The 8,066-nt window shown below is 47.6% G+C and overlaps 1 protein-coding gene across 3 annotated transcripts in view; it reads left to right on the top strand.

Moving 5' to 3' along the window:
- Window positions 1-249: 249 nt before the first annotated feature.
- Window positions 250-8,066, top strand: part of OGDHL (oxoglutarate dehydrogenase L) — a 142,083-nt gene continuing 134,266 nt past the window's right edge. For all 3 annotated transcript variants that reach the window (XM_073574838.1, XM_073574835.1, XM_073574837.1), the window contains exon 1: window positions 250-372. The gene's annotated coding sequence lies outside the window, so the exon portion shown is untranslated. The remainder of the gene's footprint in view (window positions 373-8,066) is intronic.

The following is an 8,066-nucleotide window of genomic DNA, read 5'->3' as shown; positions in this document are numbered from 1 at the left end:
CACCACAGCACACGGCACAGCACAGAGCACACACCACAGAGCCGCACACCACAGTACACGGCACAGCACAGAGCACACAGCACAGAGCCGCACACCACAGCACACGGCACAGCACAGAGCACACAGCACAGAGCCGCACACCACAGTACACAGACACACACACCACAGGCTGAACAGCACAGAGCACACGCTGCGGCTGCCGCTCACCACTTCAGCACCGAGGACAGCTGTGTTCTGAGCCCAGGCCCCGCCCCTGTAGCCCCGCCCCCTCAGTGTTACGCCGAGCGCCCGCCTCACCTCACTGCCGTTCCCTGGTCTCTGCACGGAGCTCCGCCGGGAGTCTGGCTGTGTGGTCACGTGAGCCGCCCTCAGGTAACTGTCACTCGGAAACGTATGAGGGCGCCGGAGACCCCGTCACTGTGTGGCAGCTGCCTGCGGTGAGAACTGCCCTCCGGCCGGGCACCATTGCCGGGTCTGGAGCTCCAGCCATAGTCTTGCAGGCGCCTCTCTGCCGGGTGTAGGTGTATGCCGGCGGCCTGGGCCCCCGCTGTGTGTACATGGCCTGTGATGGAGGTGCACAGGGCCGCTCACAGTGACCTGTTGTCATGGTTCCACCTGTGCCAGGACTAAACATGGCCGCAGACGCGGGTTATTTCTGATTGAGCATGTGAGTTTGACTCCTTGTGTGCCGGCCCGGAGGGGTCCCACCTTGAAGCTTTGTCCTACTCCCCCATTATGGCTGCGGTGCCATTCTTCAGGGGAAATGAGAAGAGGCCGTGCTTAAAGGCGCACTGTGACTTTGAGGTTTTCTTTTAAAGGGGTTGACCCTTTCTCAAGCTCAAGTGTTTGCCCCCATTAAACTAAACCCCCTATAGTCTCCTCCGGTGCCCGTGGCGTTCATTACGTGAGCCCTGTGCCCAATCCTCGCTGGCGTCACTGTCCTCGCCACAGACTTATCGATGGTCTGCGTGATGTCAGGGCTGCCACTCATCTGACTTCCTGTTGATGTTCCGTACGCCAAAGCCGGGGACCGTGACGCCGGGGCTAAATAGGCAAAGGGCTCACGTAATGTTCTATCATGTGAGCCCTGGAGCAGCGCAGGCCCGGAGGGGGGTGTAGGGGATTTTGGGGACAAACAGACTGAGAAGGGATTTTCCTAGTAGTGGACCGCCCCTCTAACTGCCCTCTCTGTTAGTGATCAGAAATGTGTGCAAGACAGTCCTTACAGGTCATCGTCTTCTGCCGCTACCAACGCCCTCTGGTCCTCTCCTGCATCCTGTAATTGGCTGGCTCTTTCTGAGTCGTAGTATGAGGCTCTTGTAGACTTTTCATTACCACACTAGTGTCTTTTTGTTTTTTTTGTTTTTTTATGCGGAGCCGAAGTGCTTCTTCTAATGTAAGGTTCCTGCACTTAATCTTCTACTTACCCACCACCATCTTCATGTCTATTGCTGTTCTTCCTGCCGGTCTCCAGCAGTTTGTGACATGCTCCAGGGTTTGCTGGAGGTCACTTTTCAATGCTAGCCTATGAGGGCTCTTATAGAGTTTCATTGAGAGCTTGTGGCGTCATTCTGCTGTCACAAGATGGCATCGCGGGACCGGAGCAGCACCAAAAATGGTGAAGATGGCTTTGGGAATGTCTAAGGCTAAGTTCACATGTAGCAGAAGTTACCACGAGAATTCCGGAATTCCATTCCGCGGGAAAATCGCATTTTAAATTCCCGCTATTTTCCCACGGAAAAACTTTTGCAAGCGTAATTAGCTTGCAGAACACTAGCGTTTTCCAGGCGATCTGTAGCATCGCTTGGAGAACTGATTGACAGGTTGGTCATACTCGTCAAACATAGTGTTTGACTAGTGTGACCAATTTTTTACTATTGAGGCTGCCTATGCAGCATCAGTAGTAAAAAGATCTAATGTTAAAAATAATTAAAAAAATAGAATTAAAAAATAGAATTAAAATAAAAAAAATCGTGTTATATTCACCTTCCGATGTCCCACGCAGGATCCCCAGGCCTCTGCGATGCTCCGGCAGGTCCCGTTCCCAGTGATGCATTGCGGCAATGACCTTTGATGACGTCGCGGTCTCGCGAGACCCAACGTCAGTAAAGGTCATCGCAATACATTACTGGGAACGGGAGCTTCCACATGTATTGCTGAAACCTGGGGACGCTGCACGGGACATCGGAAGGTGACTATAACACGATTTATTTATTTTAATTCTATTTTTTACAGGGATATGGTACCCAGAGCCTGGAGGACAGTCTCCTCTCCTCCGGACCGTGGGTACCATCCACAGATGTTATGCTTACTTTTCGCATGGTGGGCACAGCCACATGTGGAAAGTAAGCAGAACAATGCATTCCTATGTGGGCGGAATTGCTGCGATTTCGCAAATTGAGCATGCTGCGGATTTTTCCGCTATGCGATTCCACCGCTGGAAAATCCGCAGCGTTAGCACAGCATTGCGGAACCCCATAGGAATGCATGGGATGTCTTTTATTGCGTTTTCGTGGCAAAATTGCACAGTAAAAACCACCGCGAAAATGAGAAAAAACCTGAACATGTGAACGCAGCCTAAGACTAGAGTCCGGGACCTTACATTAGAAGCACCACAATGCTGTATTATGGTGCCAAACTTCTTTTAGGGGAGAACGCCACATGATATTGCGTTTGATCGAATATGGCACTTCTTTTTTTTTTACTACTTTTGCATTCGTATCGAATCTGACAAATAAAAAATCCCACTGCTAAATACTGTGTGTGTATAAAAATTGTAAAGAGGGTTGGCGAGATTACATGACTGATCACCCAGCAATCATGGCCTTATGGATTAAAGGGAATCTATCAGTAGGATGAACCCTCCTAAGCCGTGTATTTTGGGCATGTAAGTCACAGGAAGCTGAATAAAATGATACCTTGATATCTGTGATCTAATGTCTTATTCCAGAGAAAAACACATTTTAATATGTAAATCATCTGTTAAAATCTATGGGCCGGACACTGATCTGCATGAGAATCTGCCTCCAGATTTTATTGTATATGAAAGGGGGCATTACCAGTGCGAGACAGGAGAGCAGAGAATGGCCAGGGCACACACCACACTGGTAACCAGGGCACACACCACACTGGTATCCATTGAAATCCAAGAAAAACATGGATTTCTCTGAGAGAAGACCCCTTGATATCCAGCATCACTTTATTCTGCTTCCTGTGACCTTTATGCCAGTTTAGACGGCTTAAGAACTACGATCATACTGACAGATTTCCGCAGTGTCTGATCAGTTCTTTATGCACTGTATGGGAAGATGTACGCTGGAGCTGTGTGTATTTTTTCTTGTAAGCAAGTGGTGGGTGTACAAAGCCATGTACTGGACAAGTCTTAATACAGGGGGGTGTTTCATCCACACGCCCCCTGAAGAAGTGTGGACAAAACGCGCGTCGGGGTGGAGGAACGTGGCTCGGACATCACACATCTTGTAAGTGTTTTATGCTGTTTTAATTCTATGCCCTTTGTCATTATGACGCTGTCATTATATGCATTAATCTTGATGGAAAGTAATTTGGCTGAGGAAATTATATGGGAGGTGCTTATTATTAGCATTACTTAATCTGGTCTGAATAGCGCCTTTGTTAGTATTCTAAATAGGGCTTTATCTTAGAATCTACAAATTGGCATAATTTTTTACTGGTTATTGGTGTGTGTAATGATGTCCCTAGCCAAAAGGTGTTCCTGAACATTTTGGAGGCATTTGTAATTATTTTATAAATTTTAATAAAACAACATTTTTTTAAAGAGATAAAATATGATTCTTGTGTTTTTTCTGCCTCCTTTTTCTCTTGGTGTAGAGATCTGAGTGGCAGTAAGTGTTTTTCTAGTACCAGCAGCCACTATGAGATTTCAGAAATCTCATGCACACACTTGTTTTTTTTTTTTTTTTTTACTGAATTGGAAAACTGCAGCATGTCAATTCTTTCAGCATTTCTGCAGCCGCGTTCATGCTTTTTATGCTGGAAGCATAGCTGAACTTTGAGATCCTGAAAAATGCAGCCAAACCTGCTTATTTTACTATTGTAAGGCAGCGGCATTTCCGACAGTGAATTTAGCAAGCCAGTGACCCAGGCAAGTTACATCAAACATGGTTTATTGTACAAATCCTGCACACAGGAAATTGCTCCCCTCCGGATCACAGCTGGGAGCAGGTAAATAAAGTCCGGTGACGCTGGCACTTGTACCCCTGTAAGGTTTCTGGGTGCTTTCATGGTTGCCCACGTCACTGGCTCTGGTCTGTTAAATTCACACAGCTAGGCATACATCCATAGCATATACGGCTCTGCTACATGTAGACACCAATTATAAATTGACACATCCTTAACTGTGGTTTTAAATGAAAACCTTGGACACGGGCCACATGTAAGACTCTGTGTCACAGGATCCTACTACAGTATCACACAATCAACAGAGCGAGAGATGAGTGAACAGTTCCAAAAATATTTTACATGCAAGCCGAAAGGTCCATAAAACAATCCACCATTCCGAGGCTAAAATAATTCAGGAACACAGACACAGTCCAGTAATGGGATTAATGCTCTGGAGAGAGTCACAATCCTCCGCTTAGAGATCCATATGGCAGGGGGGCTCCAGCTAATTCTCTGTATAGGTTCCTCCAGCAGTATTTCCAGGCTAATCCGAGTTTCTCCAAGTCTCTCTGGGGTGCTGGCCTTAGCATCAGCATCCCACAAAGGATCTATGTTACTGTTCTCTCCTCAGGATAGAAATTTCCTCTTTATTCCCACATTTGTGTTTTAGATCATCCTCCACAGGTCGTGGGGGGACGGGTCAGGGGCTCATCTCACATTGTTTGGGGATTTAATCAATATGCACAGTTTGTCCTCTGCTCTGTAGGTCAACAAGCCTCAGGAAAACACATAATGGTTACTCATCATATATCAGACGTCCATTGTTCAATGACCCTGCGTCCCTGTCTTGCAAAGATAGCATGCAATACCCTGTAGGAGCTGATTATAACAGACAAAAAGCACCCATTCAAAAATATCCAGAGTACGGTATTTAAAACTAAATATTTGGTTCCTGGGTGGTTTAATTTCTGTTGGCTTCTGGTTTATCCTATAAAACTCTCATTCATATTTTCACCCCGTATTGTTGGCATACTAATATGATAGTCTGATTCTTCAGCTAAAGAAAACAGATGTCTGGATAATTAACATTAAATATTGTGTCATCACATTAGAGGGGATACACAGGATGATACAGAGCAACAAGACCACACTCCTAAAATCAGTAAAAATGTGAACATAGGACAGAATGATGCCATCACACCCGGACTGGAGGGAGAGATCCATCCCATCACCATCCTATATATCTCTTCACAAATAAAAGCCCAATACAGGTTTTCTTAAACTGACTTGGTCAAATTACTTGACTCAATCTATACTTCCTTTTGTTTTGCATGTTAACCACAGTGGTGGCTGTGAGTACAATGCACTCAAGCAAGTTCAGTATGCTTCTAACGGCCTCCGCATATGTCTCACACTGCCAAGAGATCAGATTTTTGCTGCAGAAAAAAAAGCAATGTGTGAACATAGACTAATAATATCTTTTTTTAAAATTAAAAACTAGCTGTAATGTACATCAATGAAATATTCCGTAATTTTCCTTCTGTACTTTAACTTCCTAGGTCTGCCCCCCCCCCAACACACACTCATAATGATACTAGATACCACGCAGTTATGGCTGTTACTGGGAATAGCAATGACGTATATCTGTCACTTGCGCAGTTTGTGGCCGTAAGGCTGTTACTGCTCCTGCACAAGTAAACCATAGATGTCATCGCTATTCCCCACGCAGGTGCAGTAACCGCCGCGTCGTTACTGCGCATGCGCGGGTAGAGCGTGTAGTTGTGGCTGTTACTGCGCATGCGCGGGAATAGCGGTGTCGTGAATGTCACTTGCACAGATCTACACATCACCTCTATTCCCATGCATGCGCAGTAACGACGTGGCCACGAACTGCGCCTGCGCAAGTAACACTGCCGCGGTGAATTATGGGATTCTGGGACAGCAACTGGAAGTCCGAACTGGCGAATATATATATATATATATATATATATATATATATATATATATATATATATATATATTGTGAGAATCATGTGGGAATAGTGGATGAGGGCAGGTATATCTCGCCCAGATTCCTTTCCTATGTGGCCTAGTCTGGTCAGTAATGGGAGGTGGATATAAAAGGATGCCAGGTGGTCGTGTGAGTGTCTCCGCCTGGGAACACAGAGAGCCTGTCTATGTGAGAGACACACGTGAGTGAGAGCAGTGCCCACTGCAACTGTGGTTTGGCTGGACGGGAGAAGCCCGCCAGTTGGTAGTTAGGTTGTACTTTGTTTAGTTAGTGCCGGACAGGCAAGGATTTGTTTTATGTTTTATTTCCTTTTGCATTGCTTTCACCATTAATAAACCTGACCCAGTGTCAGTTATACCCGAATCCCAGCTCTGCGCCTGAGTTTCATGCTGAACGCACGTGACCTTTGACCCCAGCAAAGGCGATCCTGGAGTTTTTTATCACATTGTGGTGGAGAACGCGGGCATCACGTTGCAAGCATGAGCATGGAGGACGTGGTGAAAGCGCTGGTACAGTCCACCGCCGTCCAGCAAGAAGCTAATCGGGTGATGATGGCCCAGCTGAAGGAGTTGGTGGACATGACAGCTACCGATCGTTCGCTTCTCCAGCAGGTGGCGCAGCGCCTGGCAAGCCTACATGAGGTTAACCTGGAAGCCGAGTCGAGAGTGATTCACGTGAGTCGGTACTGGCAGAAGATGACGACCGAAGATGACGTCGAGGCATACCTGACCACGTTTGAACGGACGGCGGTACGAGAAAAATGGCCGAAGGCACGATGGGCCGGCCTGATTGCCCCGTTTCTTTCCGGTGAGGCCCAAAAGGCTTATTATGACTTGGAGCCTGAAGCTGCGCAGGACTTTGACAAACTGAAAGCCGAGATCTTGGCCCGGCTGGGAGTGACGACCGCTGTCCGTGCACAGAGAGTGCATCAATGGACTTATCAGCCGGATAAACCACCGCGGTCACAGATGTTCGACCTGATCCATGTGACGAAGAAGTGGCTACAACCCGAGGTGCTGACAGCGCCAGAGATAATCCAGAGAGTCGTCATGGACAAGTACCTGAGAGCTCTACCGCCAGCCCTGAGGAAGTGGGTAAGCCATGGAAATCCTACGACGGCAGATCAACTGGTGGATCTGGTTGAACGTTACTCCGTGGCGGAAGGACTCCGAGACGACGTTACCCCACCTCGTTCTTCATCATCTCCACGTGGAACCGGTAAGACTGTTCCAGGGAGTAGGGGAGATGGAAAAATCCCTAGGAGAGTGGGGGAGGAAAATGGGACTGCCCGCACTGCGAGGCCGAGAGTAACGAACTATGGTCTAAGCAAGGGGCCCGTTAGGTGTTTCCGCTGCCAAGAGATGGGACGTATTGCTGCGAACTGTCCGGTCACTACTGAACCCATGCAGTGCGACGTCACAGACTCTAAAAACCGCATGTCTATGGTTGCACGGGTAGTGAGTGTGAATGCCGGTCAAAAGGATGTGGAAAAACACTTGTGTGATTTAACTGTTGATGGCAAAAATGTGGTGGCATTGTTAGACTCGGGAAGTGTGGTGACTCTGGTGAAGGCCAGTCTGGTGTCAGCCCCGACTGGACCATCAGACAAATTTTCTGTAACGTGTGTGCATGGAGACACCTGTTCATACCTCACCACGGTCATATGCATTACTACTTCCTATGGGTCTGTGCAACATAAAGTGGGACTCGTCCCGGCGTTATTGCATGATGTTATCCTGGGCCAGGATTTTCCCCACTTCTGGCAATTGTGGGAGAATCAGTTGATGCCCTCGGGTAATAGTGTACATGGTTCTTCTCCCAGGGCGCGTGGGGGTCCCGAACCCCTGGAAGAGGTCTCCCCGGAAGACTCGGGGGAAGAGTCGGCGGGAAATGACCTGCAGTTCCCGTTTTCAGT

Source organism: Dendrobates tinctorius, unplaced genomic scaffold, assembly GCF_039654945.1.
Source record: "Dendrobates tinctorius isolate UK_male_01 unplaced genomic scaffold, ASM3965494v1 ptg000040l, whole genome shotgun sequence".
Lineage (NCBI taxonomy): Eukaryota > Metazoa > Chordata > Amphibia > Anura > Dendrobatidae > Dendrobates > Dendrobates tinctorius.
This window is presented reverse-complemented; position numbering and strand designations above follow the sequence as displayed.